The sequence below is a fragment of the Kogia breviceps genome, chromosome 7, assembly GCF_026419965.1.
Source record: "Kogia breviceps isolate mKogBre1 chromosome 7, mKogBre1 haplotype 1, whole genome shotgun sequence".
Classification (NCBI taxonomy): domain Eukaryota; kingdom Metazoa; phylum Chordata; class Mammalia; order Artiodactyla; family Physeteridae; genus Kogia; species Kogia breviceps.
The window spans coordinates 42,467,463-42,490,001 of NC_081316.1; the positions used below are offsets into that span (position 1 = coordinate 42,467,463).

Sequence of the window (22,539 nt, forward strand, 5' to 3'; positions counted from 1 at the left end):
AGTTAGCAGAAGGAAAGAAATTATAAAGATCGGAGAAGAAATAAATGAAATAGGAACAAAGAAGACAATAGCAAAGATCAACAAAACTAAAAGCTGCTTCTTTGAGGAGATAAAGAGAATTGATAAACCATTAGCCAGACTCATCAAGAAAAAGAAGGAGAGAACTCAAATTAATAAAATTAGAAATGAAAAAGGAGAAGTTACAAAAGACACCGCAGAAGTACAAAGCACCCTAAGATACTACTACAAGCAACTCTATGCCAATAAAATGGACAACCTGGAAGAAATGGACAAATTCTTAGAAAGGTATATAACCTTCGAAGACTGAACCAGGAAGAAAATAGAAAATATGAACAGACCAATCACAAGCACTGAAATTGAAACTGTGATTAAAAATCTTCCAACAAACAGAAGTCCAGGACCAGATGGCTTCACAGATGAACTCTACCAAACATTTAGAGAAGAGCTAACACCCATCCTTCTCAAACTCTTTCAAAAAATTGCAGAGTAAGGAACATGCCCAAACTCATTCTATGAGGCCACCATCACCCTGATACCACAACCAGACAAAGATACTACAAAAAAGAAAATTTCAGACCAATATCACTGATGAATATAGATGCAAAAATCCTCAACAAAATACTAGCAAACAGAATGCAACAGCACATTAAAAGGATCATACACCATGATGAAGTGGGATTTATCCCAGGGATGCAAGGATTCTTCAATATATGCAAATCAATCAATGTGATACACCATATTATCAAACTGAAGAATAAAAACCATATGATCATTTCAATAGATGTAGAAAAAGCTTTTGACAAACATGTATTTATGATAAAAACTCTCCAGAAAGTAGGCATAGAGGGAACCTACCTCAACATAATACAGGCCATATACGATAAACCCACAGCAAACATCATTCTCAATGGTGAAAAACTGAAAGCATTTTCTCTAAGATGAGGAATAAGACAAGGATGTCCAATCTCACCACTATTATTCAACATAGTCCTGGAAGTCCTAGCCACAGCAATCAGAGAAGAAAAAGAAATGAAAGGAATACAAATTGGAAAAGAAGAAGTAAAACTGTCACTGCTTGCAGATGACATGATACTATACATACAGAATCCTAAAGATGCCACCAGAAAATTACTAGAGCTAATCAATGAATTTGGTAAAGTTGCAGGATACAAAATTAATGCACAGAAATCTCTTGCATTCCTATACACTCATGATGAAAAATCTGCAAAAGAAATTAAGGAAACACTCCCATTTACCACTGCAACAAAAAGAATAAAATATCTAGGAATAAACCTACCTAGGGAGACAGAAGACCTGTATGCAGAAAACAATATGACACTGATGAAAGAAATTAATTATAGAAACAGATGGAGAGATATACCATGTTCTTGGATTGGAAGAATCAACATTGAGAAAATGACTATACTACCCAAAACAATCTACAGATTCAATGCAATCCCTATCAAATTACCAATGGCATTTTTTACATAACTGGAACAACAAACCTTAAAATTTTTATGGAGACACTAAAGATCCCGAATATCCAAAGCAATCTTGAGGGAGAAAAACGGAGCTGGAGCAATCAGACTCTCTGACTTCAGACTATACTACAAAGCTACAGTAATCAAGACAGTACGCTACTGGCACAAAAACAGAAATATAGATCAATGGAACAGGATAGAAATCCCAGAGACAAACCCATGCACATATGGTCACGTTATCTTTATAAAGGAGGCAAGAATATAGAGTGGAGAAAAGACAGCCTCTTCAATAAGTGGTGCTGGGAAAACTGGACAGCTACATGTAAAAGAATGAAATTAGAACACTCCCTAACACCATACACAAAAGTAAACTCAAAATGGATAGAGACCTAAATGTAAGACCAGACACTATAAAACTCTTAGAGGAAAACATAGGAAGAACACTCTTTGACAAAAATCACAGCAAGACGTTTTTTGATCCACCTCTTAGAGTAATGGAAATAAAAACAAAAATAAACAAACGGGACCTAATGAAACTTAAAAGCTTTTGCAAAGCAAAGGGAACTACAAACAAGATGAAAAGACAACCCACAGAATGGGAGAAAATATTTGCAAACGAATCAACGGACAAAGGATTAATCTCCAAAACATATAAACAGCTCATGAAGCTCAATATTAAAAAAACTAACAACCTAATCCAAAAATGGGCAGAAGACCTAAATAGACATTTCTGCAAAGAAGACGTACAAATGGCCAAGAAGCACATGAAAAGCAGCTCTATGTCACTAATTATTAGAGAAATGCAAATCAAAAGTACAATGAGGTATCACCTCACACCAGTTAGAATAGGCATCATCAGAAAATCTACGAACAACAAATGATGGAAAGGGTGTGGAGAAAAGGGAACCCTCTTGCACTGTTGGTGGGAATGTAAATTGATACAGCCACTATGGAGAACAGTATGGAGGGTCCTTAAAAAAACTAAAAATAGAATTACCATATGACCCAGCAATACCACTACTGGGCATATACTCAGAGAAAACCATAATTCAAAAAGACACATGCAAATCAATGTTCACTGCAGCACTATTTACTACAGCCAGGTCATGGAAGCAATCTAAATGCCCATCGACAGACAAGTGGATAAAGATGTGGTAGATACATACATGGAATATTACTCAGCCATAAAAAGGAAAGAAATTGGGTCATCTGTAGAGACATGGATGAATCTAGAGACTGTCATACAGAGTGAAGTAAGTCAGGAAAAGAAAAACAAATATCATATATTAACACATATATGTGGAACCTAGAAAAATGGTACAGATGAACCAGTTTGCAGGGCAGAAATTGAGACACAGATGTAGAGAACAAACATATGGACACCAAGTGGGGGAAGCGGCAGCGGGGTAGGGCAGGTGTGATGAACTGGGGGATTGGGATTGACATATATACACTAATATGTATAAATGGATAACTAATAACCTGCTGTATAAAAAAATAAATAAAATTAAAAATTTTTTTAAAGCATTGGAAATCAGAAATGCAAATGTACATAGAAAATTCAATCAATACATAAGTAAACTATTAGAAATACCAAGTGAATTTAAGAACTAGATACAAGGTTTATACAGAAAAAAAACAAATGTATTTCTATACACCACCAACACACAAGAAATAAAGTTAAAAAAAAAAAACTATACCACTTATAATACCATCCAAAACACCAAAAAATTATGGAAAATATCAAGTATCAATTGATGAGGATGCAGAGAAACTGGAACTCATGCACATTGCTGATGGGAATGAAAAATGATTCAGCTGCTGTGGGAAAGTTTGGCAGTTCCTCAAAAAGTTAAACAAAATTATCATATGACCCTGCAATTCTGCTCCTAGGTATACACCCCAAAAGATCTGCAGATAGGTACTCAAAAAGTACACATACACACTTGTTTATAGCAGCAGTGTTTACAACAGCCAAATAGTACAAACAGCCCAAAAGTCCATCAACAAATGAATGGATCAACAAATCATGGTATATATAGTGGACTATTATTCAGTCATAAGGAATGAAGTACTAACATGTACTACAATGGGGGATAAACCTCAAAAACATACTAAGTTTAAAAAATCAGATATAGAAGATCACATACTATAGAATTTCATTTATATGAAATATCCAGAATAGATAAATCCATAGAGACAATGCAGACTGGTGGTTGGCAGGAGCTGAAGAGTGGAGAGAGTGGGCAGTGGAGGAAAACTGCTTCAGGAGCTTTACTTTGGAGTGAAGGAATTCTGGAACTAGACAGAGGTGGCAACTGCACAACATTGTGAACGTAGCAAATGTCATTGAAATTTTCACTTTAAAAAGATTAATTTTATATTATGTGAATTTCACCTCAACGAATTTTTTTTTTTTTTTGGCTGAGTTGGGTCTTCGTTGCAGTGCACGGGCTTCTCATTGCAGTGGCTTCTCTTGTTGCAGAGCACAGGCTCTAGGCACATGGGTTTCAGTAGCTGTGGCTCACAGATTCTAGAGCACAGACTCAGTAGTTGTGGCACATAGGCTTAATTGCTCCGTGGCATGTGGCATCTTCCCTGGCCAGGGCTTGAACCCATGTCCCCTACATTGGCAGGTGGATTCACAACCACTGCGCCACCAGGGAAGCCCCTGAATTACTTTTTTTGAGAACACCAAAAATTAGAAATAAATGTAAAAGATACTAATGGAAAACTACAAAACATTGAGAGAAATCAAACAATACTTAAATAAATGGAGAGACGTACTACATTCCTTAGATTCAATACAATCCCAATCAAAATTTAAGCTGCTTTTATTTATGTATGGAAACTAAGACTCTAAAATGTTTGCAAAGGGCCAAGAGTAGCCAAGACAAGCATTAAGAACAACAAAGCTGGAGAACTTATATTACCATGAATCAAGATGTATTATAAAGCTACAGAAATGTGGTATTGGGAGAAGAAGAGAAGAGTACAATCAATTGGATATCCATATAGCAAAAAATGAATCTTGACTTCTATACCACACCACACACAAAAATGAATTCCAGACAGGCTATACACCCAAATGTGAAAAGTAAAATAGTTATGATTCTAGAAGATGACACAGAACATCTCCATGATCATGGGGTAGGTAAATATTTATTAAATAGGACACAAGAAGTGCTAACCAAAAAGGAAAAATACTAATAAACTGGAAGACACTAAAACTGAGTTCATCCCACAACACTATTAACAGAGAGAAAAGGCAAACCAGGTAAAAGATATTTGCGGTAGTATATATAAATGACAACTGATTACCACCCAGAATATATGAAGAACTACAAATCAATAAGGAGAAATGAAAAAAACAATAGAAAAATGGGAAAGGCTTGAACAGAAAAGGAAGCATAAGGGAGAGCATACAAATGGCCAATTAGCACATAAAAACGGGCTGAGGACTTTCCTGGTGGTGTAGTGGTTAAGAATCCACCTGCCAATGCAGGGGACACGGGTTCGATCCCTGGTCTGGGAAGATCCCACATGCCACGGAGCAACTATGCCTGTGTGCCACAACTACTGAGCCCGCACACCTAGAGCCTGTGCTCCACAACAAGAGAAGCCACCGCAATGAGAATCCCTCGCATGCAATGAAGAGTAGCCCCCGCTCCCTGCAGCTGGAGAAAGCCTGCGCAGAGCAACAAACACCCAATACAACCAAAAATAAAATACAGTTTAAAAAATTTTAAAAGGCCTGAACTTCATTAGTTATCAAACCTCAATGTGATCCTGGTACACTGTCCCCAGAATGGCTAAAATGAAAAAGACAGACAATACATAGTATTGGTAAAGCTTCAGAGACTGAAAAATGGAACTCTCGTCTACTGCTGGAGGAAGTACAGATAGTTATAACACTTAGTAAAAGTGGTACAACCTAATAAAGCTAAACAATCACATATCATATGATGTAGCAGTTCCATTCCTGATTATATACCCAACAGAAATAAGTACATTTGTTCACCCAAAGACTCATAAACAATGTTTATATGTTTGTAGCAGCACTATTCCTACTGATCCCAAATTTTAAAAACCCAATGTCTGTCAATAGTATATTACATAAATTATAGTATATTCATACAATGGAATATTAAAAAACAGTGAGAATGAAGGAATTATCCTATACACCACACGGATGGGGCTCACAAAGAGAACACTGAGCCAAAGAGCCCAGACACAAAAGGTGTATACTGTATGATATCATGCATATAAAGTTCAAAAACAGGCAAAAATCATCTACAGTTAAAAGTCAGAACAATGGTTATATTCCAGGGGAGGAAGAGGTAGTGACCAAAAAGGGTGTGAGGGAGGCTTCTGGGATACTGGTTATGTTCTATTTCTTGATCTGGGTGGCTCATTTTTTAAAACTCGTCAAGTTGTACGCATGATTTATGGACTTTCTGAAGGTATGTTACACGTCAATAAAAAGTTTACTGTAAAAAATAAAAGTAAATATAGGGTGACCATGTATGTCCTGGTTTTCCTGGAATAAGCCTGGTTTTACACATTATTCCAGCTTAACATTGATTAGAGCCCCCTATTCTCAAAAGTGTTCCAGTTTTCACAGTATGGTTACTCTACTTATAACCTGCTTCAGGTCTAATAAGACTATTTCAAGACTTTGTTGACCCCCAAACCTAATTAAAACTATACAGCATTAAAGTTAAAATGTCATCATAGGGAAGAAATGAAGAATAATTCTGCATCAATACACCTAACAAATCTGGTAAGTATTAATGACAATTACATACTAAATATATATTAAACACAGTGTCCTACACACATGATCTAGAACAAGTTATTTAATTCTCTGAGCTTCATTTTCTTCATATGTAAAAATCTATTCAAGAAATATTTATTAAGCACCTACCAAATACCAGGAACCAGAAAGTTTTCCATAGGTGTACATATGCATTTAAGACAGAAAAAGATACTAAGCAGTTTGCCCTTTAATAATTGAGGATTTATAGCCTGAATATGTGATTGGCTCAACCCTAAAAGGACTGGCTCAACCCTTCCTCACCTACCAGGACACCCTCCTTATAAAAATCTGTTAAAACCAAACAACAGAAAATTTTTACCGAACTTACTCTCTCCTTAACAGTATAAAGATTATTTGCTATGAGAGTTGTAGAGTGAAACTACTTCTTACCAGTTTCAAGTAACTAGCTTAAAGCTAATTGCATGTGATTTTATCCTTAAGGTTCTCTTCATGGAAGAAAGAACAGATTCCCACAGCTCCCCAACTTTATCACAACGCAACCAAAAACTTTACAAGCACCAAGTAGTCTTAAACTCTGTCTCCAGGTATTCTTGATCCCCCCACCCACCAATATACTTTACCCTATTAACTTACTGGCAAAGCAAGTACAAATGAGCACTCCTTTCAAGGAAAGTCTAGACTTATCACATCTTCCACAGAGTCCTGCTAGTATGGCCAAAAGCTACAGGAAAAGCAGAAGCCAGGAAAGAAATGCTGCCAATCCTTCCAGAGCATGCTGTTTAGATTCCTACTGTGTGATTCTACTTACACAGGAAAATACCTAAAGCTCCTATCAACTGTTAAAAAGTAGCTGCAGCACTGCAATGAGAAAAGCAGCAATATTATTCCACGTGCCAGGGCAGAGAAGCTGTGAAACATGATTCATATATATTTTCATTGTTCTTGAGATGCCTTAGGATACACCACCTAGCAGTGGCAGCTGGGTATTTTCTTCAAAAAGTACCTTATCCTATGGTTCAAAAGTTAAAGAGGCAGAAATCTTTCAGAAGACCAGCAAAATGGTGGGTACCAAATATCACAATTACTTTAGAGGTTTTCTTGTTAAATTGGGTTTTCCTAGTGGGTTTTATATTATGCACATGAACTTACATTAAGAGAACATATTACAAAGCTACTTAAACTAAGATACCTTCACTTGCCAGTGGCTGAGGTCCAGGCTCTGCCACTTTGAAGCCATGAGATCCTAAGATAAAAATACTACTCTTAACCTGTTTCCTTCTCTATAAAAGGAGAACATGCAGGTTCATGGGCAAAAAGAGCCTGGAATGGATGCAAATGGAAAAACCACAGAAAATTCTAAGATAGCACTCACCCAATCAATATAAACTGCACCCTTGTAACATAATTGTAGTCTCTTAATAGATGTCCTAAAATTAATGGAAAGCCAATCATGTTGTCTCATTACTTTCAGAAACCTAGTTAAGATAAATAGAGACAAGTTCCTTCTCTCATTTTCAACTTTTTAAAAAAGAGTTCTTTATACTGTGTATAAAGTGGATGACTGGTGAGAGTCTGCTGGGTGGTACAGGGAGCTCTACTCGGTGTTCTCTGGTGACCTAGATGGGAGGAAAATCCAAAAAAGAGGGGATATGTGTAAAAAACTAAAAATACAAACTTAAATTTTTAAAAAAGAGTTCTTTAAATAGACAAAGCAATCAAAGTGAGAGATTGGGGTATTACAGTAACATGAAAACCACAAACATCTACCAAAAAAAGCAGTTCTTTAGTGCCAAGAAATGGGAATTCCTTTGCCTATATTAGCGCTAAAAACAACTCAAACTAATTAAAACTTTTAATATACTGTCAAGTAGTTGTTTCAGAAACTTGCTAAGCAGAAAGACAAATGTGAACAAGTACATGGAGACTAGGATATGGTGAGAGGAACGAGGTGGGTCCATGCACTTGAAGCAAAGTTTTACAGAAGACTCATCAGTGATGAGAAAAATAAATAATAAAAGGAAGACAGGAAAAGGAGAGATTAAGCACAAAAAACTATATCTCTCAAGCTTTCCGATACAATTTCCTACAAGTCTTCTTAATGATTTTTCTTGCCTAAGGTCACTCAGCACCTATATATAGACAGAGGCAAATTTAAACCAGTATCTTCTAACTAAATTCCACATTTATAGAGAGTATAAAAAGTTTCCACTTGTCCTACAGTGAGGTAAAGGCATCAACTCATGGGTAAGGAGTGAGTGCACAGTACTGGAAGAGAAGTTCAGGAAAGTGAAGAGGCTGGAATAGATGGTCTTCCTTTCCATTTCTAAAGTTGTATGATTCACTATAAGAGGAAATGGACAGTATCTTTACTACAGGGTCTTCTTGGCATATAACAGACAAGAATCTGCTCCACAGAAAATTTTAACATATGAAATAAGGCAAATTTTGGCTGAAAAATCCTTAAAACTCCACACCATTTCACAGTAAAAGTTGATGCACCAATTCAGCAACAGTTTAGAAATGAGACTATTAACTGGTTCAGGTAGACTCTTAAAACAATTAAAGCTCAAGAGCAATTAGACTTTACCAGTATTTCCCTGAAGGCCATTTCCAGAGGCACCCAACAAAGAGAATGAGAAAGGAAAAGGTCTGTTGTCAAACTTAGAACTCGACTCACAAGACCACCGAAACGGACTTAATTATTGCCACTATCAGTTTGAATAAAAAGACATCATTCTCAGGTTAAGAAATAAACACTTATCGAAGGTTAGTGGATTTATTTCCAACTCTACTCTACCCGACCCACTGAAAGACCTTCCCTAAACAGAACTATTTATTGGAAGACTAGAAACAAAAAACTCAGGGCAGCAGAGGTAATAAGATAAGGTAGACAAAAGCTCTGAGAGCTTCTTAAGGTCTTGCTTAAGATTAATAATAAAATTCTATAAATATCTATACCAATATATGCAAATATCTATACCAATATATATACTATGTATCACACTTACCTACCTTTGAAAAACAGTGAGTTCTGTGTAAGGGAGTATGGGATCAGAATTTGCACCCCAAAGCTTATCACTAATAGCAAATAGGTTACTTTGAGCTGAAGGAACTGAGATTCAACAGACACAGAAAGAATTCTTCTCAGAGCTTCCCTCATCTGATTAAAAGCAGAAACTTCCAAGAAATGAGGGCTGCCATAATGAGGACTCTCTGGGTGAGTTTTGTGGCCATGAAGAAGATGGAATGTTAGCAACCAAGACCTTCTATTTGTTTTCCCACATATTTACCTTCCAACAATTTATTGCCCCTAGAAGCCCAAACTCCTTTTCCTTTGTCTAGTCACTTCTCCGTAATTTATAGCCCTTTGTTAATATGGTATATAAGCTCTCAAGTCTAACCATCTTTTTTTGGGTTTTCACTTTTCTGTGAAGCCTTTATGCACATTTAAAAAATACACATATGCCTTTTCTATTGTCTTTTGTCAGTTTAATTTGCAGGCATCAGTCCTAGAACATAAAAGGATAGAAGAAAAGTCTTCCTACCTTACATAAGCTATTAAGAAATTAAGTCTCTAGTGAAGCCATTTTCAGTATTCTATTGAATCTGGCCCTGTTATAAACTGCTTCCTGATAAATAAGGTAGGCCCCCTTTGTGGAAACAAGCCTTTCAGATAACCCAATGCCATGATGCAGTGGGGACCTTCAGGCTCTGAGTCTAGCAGGGCTGGGCTGGAATCCAGGCTCATCCATTTATCTTGGGGGTGAGCTTACTTATCTGTTTGTTTCTGTAGTTTCCTCATCTCTAAAACATACAGACAGCATATACACCCCAACTCCTTCACTTCATAGCATTTGTGTAAGGATTAAGGCTGGGCACATAATTACATTTCCTTATTCATCTTGCCCCTACTTCTTTGGCAGTGATTTCTCTGTGGTCCCTCAGCAGTCAGTCTGATCTGTAATATTTCAGTCTAAAAAACTTTAGTTGGGCTTCCCTGGTGGCGCAGTGGTTGAGAGCCCGTCTGCCGATGCAGGGGACACGGGTTCGTGCCCCAGTCCGGGAAGATCCCACACGCTGCAGAGTAGCTGGGCCCGTGAGCCGTGGCCGCTGAGCCTGCACTCCGCAGCGGGAGAGGCCACAACAGTGAGAGGCCAGCATACCTCAAAAAAACACTTTAATTATCTTTTTTTATGGAAATAATCATTTACTTATGAGTGTAATTTTTAGAGAAAAAATTTTTATTACCTAAGTAAAACTAATAGCTACTTTATCTCTGGACTGTATACTGTTATAGTCACATGCACATATACCCACTTTTTAATTCTGGGAAGGAAATTAACGATTTTAGGAGAAGTAGGTTTAAACCAAATCTCTGAGGACTAAAAAAGGAAAGAGGTGGTTCAACTTATACTGATATGAAACACAGCATTCATGATTAATTTTAAAAGCCAAGATATAATATTCTGTATGATATACCATCTTTTATGGAAAAGGATTGAAAAAATGAATGCATAAGTTTATAAATACACAGATTTTTCTGGCAAAAAAGCCAAAAAACTGGTAATAATGGTTGTCTGTGGGAGGGAGAACTGGATAACTAGGGAAGAGAAATGAGAGGCATTTGCTTTTCACTATATATCCTTTTGCACAATTTAAAATTATGTACAAAGTGCATGTGTTATATATTTTTAACTACTGGTGCAGAAATATACAGGTAGAGCCAGGAAATAGAAAAATCAGAAGGTACCAAAAAAAATACTTGAAAGCATATATTTTCCCATCAATTAGCCAGTCTATACTATCTTTTGTTCTCTAACAATTTACAAACTCACTTTCATCTATTAGAAAAAAAGTATGAAAAATCTTTTCTAAAATGAAAAATAAAAGACGAGCATTGTGTTAAGAAAAAAAGTGTAATATCTTTCTTCTGCTAATCTTTATTACTTAGAGTTTTTATTTCATTTCTTTATTAGATGGCAAACCTACTAGATTAAAAACCAGATGATGTTTTAACTATGAAACTGTTGTTTAACAAGACTTTAGCAGGCTGGATTTCCTAAGTGGAATGTGAGAAATTCTTCCCCTGTCTGGATAATGTTGATCTTTGGATCAGATACCACTCTCTCTCATCTTCTGAGATGACCCCTATGCTCACCATGTTCACCAAGGAGTCAAGTACACAGAATTACCAAACAGTTCTACAGTGAAGTTCTGCAGTTAGACTGGCTCTACCTATGTATTTCTTTCTGCACGAGTATTTATTGAACATACAGTAAAAACTGACAAAAGGTAATTGTAAGAACTCTTAGTTCCATGTTTTAGCTGCTATTAATTTATTTAGGGAAACTAAGCACTGAATATGAAAATCTCTAGACAATGTCTAAACACTCATTCCAGCTTCCTATAAATTTCTACCTACAGCTACACCTTAAAGTAGGATCTACTTAGTTGTCTTCCTCTTAAAAAGTGGCTCCTCTGTGCCTCTAGCATGTAAACAAACCCAAAGTAAATAACCTACCAATGGAGACAGTGAGGAGAGCAAAGAGACAAAGAATAAGCTATTTCATCTACCTTTTTATTGGGAGTCACTGACTCCCAATCAGGGGCAATTCTGTGTTTACCGCAGACACACCCAATGCTGTTTTGTCTCATCCTACTACACCTCTAAGCTGGAGGACCACTTGGCAGGAGTACTGGAGAAAATTCAAGCAGCAGTAGATAGAATGCTAAGCTAAATGGTCTTTTAATATCCCTGAGATTCCATGGCTGCAAAATTAAAAAAATAATAATAATAATTTCAAATATTCTTAATAGAGGGGGAATTAATTCCAAAATATTATAAACCAAGAGTTGGCAAAGGTTTCTGTAAAGGGTCAAGTAGTAAATATTTTCAGCTTGTGGGCCATACAATCTTAGTAGCAACTACTCCATTCTGCCATTTGGGGCACAAAATCAGTCATGAACAGTAAGTAAACAAATGGGCATGGCTCTGTTTCAATAAAACTTTATTCACAAAGACAGGAAAACAGTTTGCAAGTCACAGTTTGCCAACCCCTGTTCTAAATAAAGATTCTGAATATTCCACATTCAGAAAAATGAACTACTAAGAAAGGCATCAATGGGAAACCAGCATAGTCTAAATATCCATTGCCTATGATTTCACTATTGCTAGAGTTACTATGCATATCACTCTAAAATGGACAGTAAATAATTGTTTGATATAATATTTTCAAAAAAAATAAATAAATGAATGACAGGCTTCAGAAACACAGATATGCCACAGACTAAACACAACACAAAGACATGACCTATAGCCTTTTTCAAGATGTACTTAAAAATATGTATTTTTAAAAGGAAAGCCCACTAAGATAAGATGTTCAGGGGTGAAGCTTGGGCAATATTATTTTGGAGAAAACGCTACAAGTGAAGAAGAGCGCAGAATATAATCCTGTCGCAGACTCAAAAACTCTAGACCGCTACCATGTTCAAAAAAATCTTGATATAATAATCAAAAAATAACACAGAATTTAAAGAGGTCAAGAGTTAACCCAACAACTGTTGCAAGATACAAAGCTTTGTTTATATACTGTGTACAGGTCTAAAACTACATAGATTATTCTTTTCTACGTAAAAGTATAACATTACTTATAATTTTATGTAGCCAAAGGTTATACATGGCTAAGGGAATGGGAATGAGAGCCGAAAAGAGACTACACACATCGTAAATATCATAGAATTATGAAAATTCCCCCAAAAGCTGCACTGAGCTACAATGACCATGAGGGGATTCCATATACATACTTCTGCTTCCTCATTATTTTTCCTTTTCGTTTGCTTTTCCACTAAAAGGGAAATAGAAATTAGGTATCTGTAACTGATGGGAATTAATAACTCTCTAATCCAGAAGTTCATGAACAGGCTTGGGGGGTGGCGGGGAAATCCCAGAACATGTTAAAGTTTCACACAAAATATTGTTTTGAGTGTGTTTATGTGTGTGTGTACAAGTGTGCACTCCTGTGCATATATCTGTACATTTTTTCTAGGGGAAAAATCCACTGCTCTTATCAGATTCTCAAAAGGGTCAATGAGCATAAACAGTAAAAAACTACTATCAAATTTTATGTGTAGTATTTGTATACGCTAGAGAGAAAGGGGACCTAAACTGCAGAGAATAGAGCTTCATGGTCACTGATTAAAAACCCCATTCACATCTAATCTGGAGTAAAAATGTGTAAATGGTTAAAACATAATTATATCAATCTCCCTTGAAGCCTGTTATGGATTGAACTGTGTTCCCCCTAAAAAGATATGTTGAAATCCTAATCCCTAGGACTTCAGAATGTGACCTTATTTGGAAACAGGGTTGTTGAAGGTGTAATTAGTTAAGGTAAATGATAACACTGGAGCAGAATGGGTCTCTAATCCAACATCACTGGTGTCCTTACAAGAGGAGAGGCATGTAAAGACATAGAGATACAAAGGGAGAACTCCACCTGACAACAAAAGTAGAGACTGGAATTACACAGCTACAAGCCAAGGAATATAAAAATTGCTAAGAAAAAACTAGGAAGAGGCAAGGAAGAATTCCCTTACAGGTTTCGGACAGAGCATGGATTTTGGACTTCTAACCTCCAGAACTGTGAGACAATAAATATCTGTTGTTTTAAGACACCCAGTTTGTAGTACTTTGTTACAGCAGCCCTAGGAAACTAAAAGAAGGCCAAATACCATAGTAACTAAAATTAAGGTACAGAGCAAAAGGCCTTCTAAAGATGATCATATGCTCTCATGACATAATAAACATATCATGGACACTTTCCAACAAACATGACAGTTTCAATTACCAAAATACATTCTACTAAACAGTTAAGGATGGAATGGCTTTTCCAAATGGGTACAGGAAAGAATGATAGAAAAAAGTTTTACATATCAAAGGTAAAGACCAAAATAAAGTTAATGTTCAGATCCCAGAACAAACCATTGGGTATATCACTGACTGTACATCTGTACACTGACAAATCTCAGAATATAGTAGCAGATTCAGGGAAAGTAGTGTTCTGATTACCTATTGCTATGTAACAAAATCACTCTAAAACAACATCTTAAAACAACAATAATCATTTTTATTCTCTCTCATAGTTTCTGAGAGTTAGGAATTTGGGAAGGGCTCGAATAAGCACTTTTAGCTGAACAGTTTTAGCTCCTATCTTAGAGCCTCTTCACGTGGTCTGTCCACATGAGGCAGTCTGGGTTTCCTTAGAGCATGGCAATCTCAGGCTATACTGTTGAAAAGCTGCTGAAGACTTCAAGACCAGTATTTTGGTGAGCTGGATAGAAGCTCACCTTTTCTGACCTCACCTTATTGCTCACAAGTGATTCACAAGAACACCCAATTCAAGGGAAGGGAACATAAACTCCACCTCAGGATGAGAGAATGGTCAAGGTCACAAGAACATGTGAGAAGGGACACATTGTAACAACTACTTTTAGAAAATACAATCTGCCACAAAGAATATGGTAAAGTAACTGCTCATTACTCCTGAGATGGTCAACTATTTGAAACTGTCCCATAGGTTAACAGAAACTGATGACTAAAAGAAATTCTTGAGCTTGTCTTATAGAACAGCAGCTAAGGGAACAGCTTATTAAACGCCCCCATGCTTGTAATATGCTTTCACTGATCAAGCTCACCTTAATTATTTCTTTTGGCTCCTTAACCACCACCTATAGATAACACCTCTGTCGTATGGGTCCCTACAGTACTGGGGGCTTATGCTGTTTTCCAGAAACTTGGAGTCAGCTCTTACCCAGTTCAAGCTGGCTAAGATTTTTGGTTGGGACCACTGACCCTAAAACTGGGCCTGCAAAGGTGTCCAATAAATGACCTTTTGACGTCAGAGGACTCAAAACTCCACCCTCAGATCATGCTAAGTACCTCCATTTTTGAACATGCATCTCAAGAAGAAGCATGTAACTCAGATATGCCTGCAAAGAACACCAATTACCTCACCTTTTCCCTAATTCCAATCACCTTTCCCCTACCTCCAATCACCTTTCCCCATGCCTAATACCACCCTGCTTCTTTATCCCATAAATATTTCAAACCCCTTGCCTTCAGGGAGGCAGATCTGAGATCTGCTCTCCTGTCTCCTGTCTCCTCACTTGGCTGTCTCCTGAATAAACCCTTTCTCTGCTGCAAACGTCGGTGTCTCAGCGTTTGGCTTGCTGCACATCAGGCAAACAAACCTGGTTCGGTAACACATTTAATACATGTTCAAGTTACCCAAAATGCCTTTAAAAATATATGGCCCCATGGGCCTCATACTTTTAAGTACAGATGATCCTTGAATAACACAGGTTTAAACTACATGGGTGCACTTATGCACAGATTTTTTTCAACAAATGCATATTACAGCATTATACAACCTGCAGTTGGTTGAACCTGAGGAGGCAGAACCACAGATACAGAGAGCCAACTGTAAAATTACACACAGATTTTTTTGACTTCTCGGAAGACTGGCACCCATAACCTCCACTGCTGCTCCAGGGTCAACTGATTTTGGCTACCAAATAATCTCATTCACTGAATAAAAATTTCACTTTCCCATATTCATTTAATTGTGAACTTCTAACCAGTAGATTTCTACTTGGAGTTGACATATTTGTAGCCAAAAACAAGCCAACTCATTTTAGTTAGACTATTAAGAGGCCTCATATTATAGGTAAGCATATATTTTCTTTAAAAATTTTTGATAGACTCTCATCTGGAGGTATATCGGGAACCACTGGTATAGCGTCTTTTTACTATATTTTAATAACTCTAGAATATTTAGTGTTTTGATTAAGACTCAACGTAAAAGAAAACCTCTGCAAGTGAGCTGTAAACAACAAAAGGACTAAAACATGCAAACTCAAAATGTACAAGTTGATAAGAATAGTGGGTTCCTTTTTCTTTTCAAAAATTAAGGCTTACAAAGCATTTTTCAACAAACAAAAGAATAACTCTAGCATCTTGGTTTTCAATAAAAGATGCTAGTGTCCAACCCTGTTGTAAGCACCCATTGAAGTGAATATAATGGCCATTCTGTTTGCCTACACAGACATTGATATGCCAATATTTAACTCTCTATATCCAATCTTCCCCAATGTCTATGACACATCTTGGTAAGGAATCTCAGTAGGTTCATTAGTTCTTAGGGCACTACACAACTACTTTGTATACTGATGTTGCTCCGTAAGCATGGCACTTTGGCAAGTTAAAACGCCTCTAAAACCTCATTATCTTGGAAAATATTAGATGTTAAGAAAAATCAGACTCAGAATTCCTTTGAGTGATGTAAAAATCAAACACAAAAACATCCTTAAAAGTCAAGTTCTACTTCATCAGAGAGGAAATGTCAATTCTACAGCATTAGAATTATTTGCTGACAAGAAAACTTAAATTTTTTAGCAATACCCATTTTCCTTTGTTTCTGTCCTCGAGGCCTGTACCAGTAGGGTAACTTCTCTACCGTAAAGCCTACAGAAGAAGGGCTGTGCTCTTGTTAACACAGTTTGGTAATAAACAGTTCCACTGCTTGCAAAAACATGTCCATTCCGGGAGAAAACAATCTTAAAAAAGTAACCTCCAAAAGTCATACCTGATTTTCTTTATATCAACTACTGTGCTACAGACTCCTTACCTTAATAAAAATGTTTTCATGTTAAATATTGTAATTTTTATCCTAACACTTTCAGACTCAAAAAAGTGAAATAAATATACAAAGGCATACTAGTATTTTAAGTGTATTAGCAAAGATAAGGCTTCTTAAACTTCTCCAATACAACACAGAAATCGAAATATCCCAGTTTGTTTAAAAACTCATTAAAGTTGTGCATCTGATTCCATAATATACCTAAGAATTAATATAAAAATATTTCACTCTTTTCCTCTCTGGCTGCTTGAAGATCAGCAACCATCAAAAATGACACAGTAGCTCTCCAGACGAGGAAATTCATGACCAACCAACTACTTTAGCAGAAACAAATGGTCATCGACATCCTTCACCCTGGGAAGGCAAAAGTAGCTAATAGAGATATTCAGGAAAAACTAGCCAAAATGTACAAGACCACACCAGATGTCATCTTTGGATTTGGATCCAGAATCCATTTTAGCAGTGGCAAGACTACTGGCTTTGGCAGGATTTATGATTCATTGGACTACAGAAAGAAAAATGAACCCTAACATAGATGTGCAAGACATGGCCTGCATAAGAAGGACCTCAAGGAAACAGCAAAAGGAATGAAGAACAGCATGAAGAAAATCAAGAGGACTGCAAAGGCCAATGGTGGTGCTGGGAAAAAGTGAGCTGGATATTGGACAACAGAAGGAGTAAAGACTCTGCAGTGACTGTATCTGTGGTGACTGTGCAGATTTTTCACGAGATGATTAATAAACTAAGAACTTTTACGTGAAAATTTATACACATTTCAAATTACTCAGCAAAACTGATTTTAACATGAAAATGTTCCATGTATACCATGAACATTACATGTAGACGTACACATACAAGTTTACCCAAAAAATTGACTCAGGCAGATTACTAATCATGTATCTTGTGTGGTCTGATTTAAAACTACCAAAGCCTATTCATGAAGATTAGTAACTTTAAGAACAAGTTATTAGAATCAGGTATTTCACTGGTTACAGAAGAAGACTTCGTTTGAAAGCTGTTTATACTCAGTCTGATTATTATAGCAAATAACCTGCAACTCTTAACTGCGGAAAGGTACTTTGAAGCTCCTGCTGTATGCTGTATTTCCTCTCCGTTTCTCTTGTGTCACTTTCTTATGAAGCCTTCTCAATCTGTTCCCAAGGCTGAATCTAAAAAAGGCTCTAGTACGCCAAGGCAGCATTTTCCAAATTGTGGTAAACGGGGTGGGAAGCTGTACACTTTATCCCCAACCAGGAGAGTTACAAAGTGCATTCACATATCAAAGACCTACAAAATGTACTGAGGTAAAGAAACTGCTAAACCTCTTTTTTTTAATTTTTAAATTTAATTTTATTTATTTTTTATACAGCAGGTTCTTATTAGTTATCCATTTTATACATATTAGTGTATACATGTCAATCCCAATTGCCCAGTTCATCACACCCCCCCACCCCCTGGCCGCTTTCCCCCCTTGGTGTCCATACGTTTGCTCTCTACATCTGTGTCTCAATTTCTGCCCTGCAAACCGGTTCATCTGACCTCTTTTTAAGGCTGGCCTTTCACCAATTTCCCAACACCGCTAGGGAAACAATGCTCCTGAAAAGCTCATTATTACCACATCAGCCTTCTAAGGTAACGACTATACAAACATGGATCAAACCTCCCATGGTCTACAGATGATTTAGAAAGCATGACCTCCCATTGATCCATAAGGCTACTTATAAATAAACTATAAAGCCAGTTAAAAGATGAGTATGTTATTAGAATGTACCAAAAACTTCCGTTTGTATACAATTAGTAACTCTGCTTGCTGCAAAGCTTCTACCAAATATGCACACTCAAAACCTGGAATTCTGTAATTTTCAAGAGGAACAATCAATCACTGTCAGTGAAACTGGTCATGGTTTTCAATTATCATTATTCTTAACTTCTAATTAAGTTGAGCTTCATTATTATTATTTTAGTTGTTTTATTAAACCAGCAGAATGTGTTATATAATTCCATCACTAGAATTTGAGACCTACGGTTTTCTAACTAGTCTAGACTTTAAGATAAGTATATTTTTTGTGATTCAAATAGGAACCATCCATTTCCCTAACTGCTGAAAAAAGTCTCTCTCCCCCCCCAAAATGCTTACACCTTGACAATTTAGTTGTTATTATTCCACTAGAAAGTGGGAATTACTGAGCTAAAGAATGACCCAGCTAAAGGGCCGGGATTAAAAGAGCTGGAGGGTCACTGTTCTAAAGGTCTTTACCCCAGCTATAGGGGCAGGTCTTCTCCCTGGTCACCAGGTCCACACCAACCAAATGTGGCATGAGGACTTGGAATCCGAGCCCTTAGTGGAAGTAATAGAAACTTCTCTGAACTTGAATGTCAATGATCCCTCCAGTCTCTAGTTTTGAGTAGGAAGCTTCCAGGAATCTCTTTAAACAACTGAATCCCCTAACAAAGCCTCTTCTCAAAAATCTTCCTGGTCTAGCTTTAAAAACCTTGCCAAGTTCTTATGTAAAGCTTGTAACAAACAAAATGCTGTCAAGCACAGAAAGGTATAGAAAACAGGAGGGAAGTGTTTGATGACTTTGTGGATTCTTAGAATCTCTTTCCAGCTCTGAAACTGACTTAACGCATCTAAGAAGCCCAGCGAATTCTTAGTCAATTTATCAATTGAGCATCTAAGTCACAATGCTAAAAACTCTGTCAAGATATTCCCTTCTCCAGAAACTGAGATCCATAACGAAAAGACAGCCAAGATAAATAAGAGCAACAGACTACACTGTTGGGACTGCCACTAACCACGTGACCTTGGGCAAGTCAATTAATTGCTCTGATCAGTCATAACATTCATTGAAGGGGAGGCTAAATCACTGATGGATAAATCCTCTTCTAGCTCTCAAAGTCTATGTATTACTGTATATTAGAATAAATTATTTCCTAGTAATACATTAGATACTAGAAAATTATTAACTCCAATGGGTCACAAGGTTATCACTTTAAAGCCATACACCTAATATTCAATGATCTTCAAACAACCTATGCTCTACTCTGCAGGTCAAATGTCCCATTTAGCAGCTAACTGATCTGTTCCTATCTCCTAAGGATTCTGCTTATGCTAATAACCATTATTATAATTATATTTTAGGTACAATCCACAAATTTTTAAAACCCCATACTTCTCACCTCACACCAGTCAGAATGGCCATCATCAAAAAAAAAAAAAAACTACAAACAATAAATGCTGAAGAGGGTGTGGAGAAAAGGGAACCCTCTTGCACTGTTGGTAGGAATGTAAATTGATACACCCACTATGAAGAACAGTATGGAGGTTCCTTAAAAAACTAAAAATAGAACTACCACATGACCCAACAATCCCACTATTGGGCATATACCCTGAGAAAACCATAATTCAAAAAGACTGATGTACCACAATGTTCATTGCAGCACTATTTACAATAGCCAGGACATGGAAGCAACCTAAGTGTCCAATGACAGATGAATGGATAAAGAAGATGTGGCACATATATACAATGGAATATTACTCAGCCATAAAAAGAAACGAAGTTGAATTTATTTGTAGTGAGGTAGATGGACCTAGAATCTGTCATACAGAATGAAGTAAGTCAAAAAGAGAAAAACAAATACCATATGCTAACACATATATATGGAATCTAAAAAAAAAAAAAAAAAAAAAAGGTTCTAATGAACACAGGGGCAGGACAGGAATAAAGACGCAGATGTAGAGAATGGACTTGAGGACACGAGGAGGGGGAAGGGTAAGCTGGGACAAAGTGAGAGAGTAGCACTGACATATATACACTACCAAATGTAAAACATATAGCTAGTGGGAAGCAGGTGCATCGCAAGGGGAGATCAGCTCAGTGCTTTGTGACTACCTACAGGGGTGGGATAGGGAGGGTGGGAGGCAGAGGCAAATGGGAGGGGATATGGGGATACATGTATACATATAACTGATTCATTTTGTTATACAGCAGAAACTAACACACCACTGTAAAGCAATTATACTCCAATAAAGATGTTAAAAAAAAATACTTCTAAGAAATGTATTTAGGCCCATCCTTCAAACTAGATGGACAATAAACACTTATGATCTCAGGGCTCTACTGAGAATCAATCCTCTGTCAGACCAATACATGTTTCTAAGCCTCTGTATATCATATCTAGGAGTTGTTTTAACACAAATGTGAACCTCAAAATACTTTAACAGATCCTTTCCTCCACAGATCTTAACTATTTAAGGGCAACAGAGGTCAAAGAAGTTTTTTCCTTTACCTCTGAAAAAGTGGTATTTATGTATTTATTCATTCTTAAGTCATATTCTACTTCATCTTAATTCAGGATGGATAGCAGCCATTATATAAAGTTCCATACACTCATTCCAAAATCTTTGGTAAAATCATTCCTACATATTCAAACTGGCTACAGCTTGTTTTCCCCCAAGAATCCAATTAAGAATTGGTCTTTTAAAAAATTAGGCATTTGCATAATGAATTTTATAATTTCACTCAATAATGAAAAACACTGTTTGACTCAAAATTCCTGCAATGACCATTGCTAAGAATGCAGGTGTCGAAGGATCGCTGATAGTTGAGAAAATTTTGCAAAATTTTGCAAAGTTCTTTAGAAGTTGGTTCTGACGCTATGCTTGGAGATTTTGTGAATATGGTGGAAAAAGGAATCACTGATCCAACTAAGGTTGTTGGATGCTGCTGGAGTGGCCTCTCTGTTAACTACAGTAGAAGTCGTAGTCACAGAAATTCCTAAAGAAGAGAAGGATCCTGGAATTGGCGGAATGGGTGGAATGGGAGGTGATATGGGAGGTGGCATGTTCTAATTCCTAGAATAGTGCTTTACCATCATTAATGAGCTGTGAAAGGAAGCTCAAGGCAGCGTTCCTCACCAATAAGAGAGGTCAGTTGAAGGAGATGACTGAAGAAAAGGCTGGCTGATATTTAAGAAAATCACTATAACCATCAGTTACTGGTTTCAGTTGACAACATAGAATGGTTTACTGCTGTCATTGTCCATGCCTACAAATAATTTATTTTGTATTTTTGAATAAAGACATTTACACATTCCTGGTAAATGAGTATAAGAGCCATGTACCAATGTACTGCTTTCAACTTAAATCACTGAGGCATTTTTACTACTACTATTCTGTTAAAATCAGGATTTTAGTGATTGCCATCAACAGATGAGAAGTTAAGAAGCAGCCTTTCTGTGGAAAGTAAGAATAATTGTGTACAGAGTGGAGCAATATCCAATTATGTGACAACCTTTGTGTAATAAAAATTGTTTAAAGTTTAAAAAAACAAAAACACTTGTTTGTAAAATGTGAAGAGCACAAAGAAATAAATATAAGTTGAATTTTAGCAGTATGCTATCTGCCTATACATTAAAGAATGGATTATTAAACCAGAATCTATAAACCTTCAAAGATATATGAATGGGTTTTGAAAGTCTTATTATTAGCCTCCTGAAATTATTTGAAAAGCTAAGTGTATATGTATATTTTTTCTGAGGAGAAGAGATAGCACAAAGC

General features: G+C 36.7%; 1 protein-coding gene and 1 pseudogene across 2 annotated transcripts in view; one reads left to right on the top strand and one right to left on the bottom strand.

Moving 5' to 3' along the window:
• FAR1 (fatty acyl-CoA reductase 1) overlaps nt 1–22,539 on the bottom strand; it is a 72,565-nt gene that overhangs the window by 43,627 nt on the left and 6,399 nt on the right. The gene's annotated exons all lie outside the window — the stretch shown is intronic.
• Nucleotides 5,944–17,704, top strand: LOC131760287 (small ribosomal subunit protein eS24 pseudogene; annotated as a pseudogene).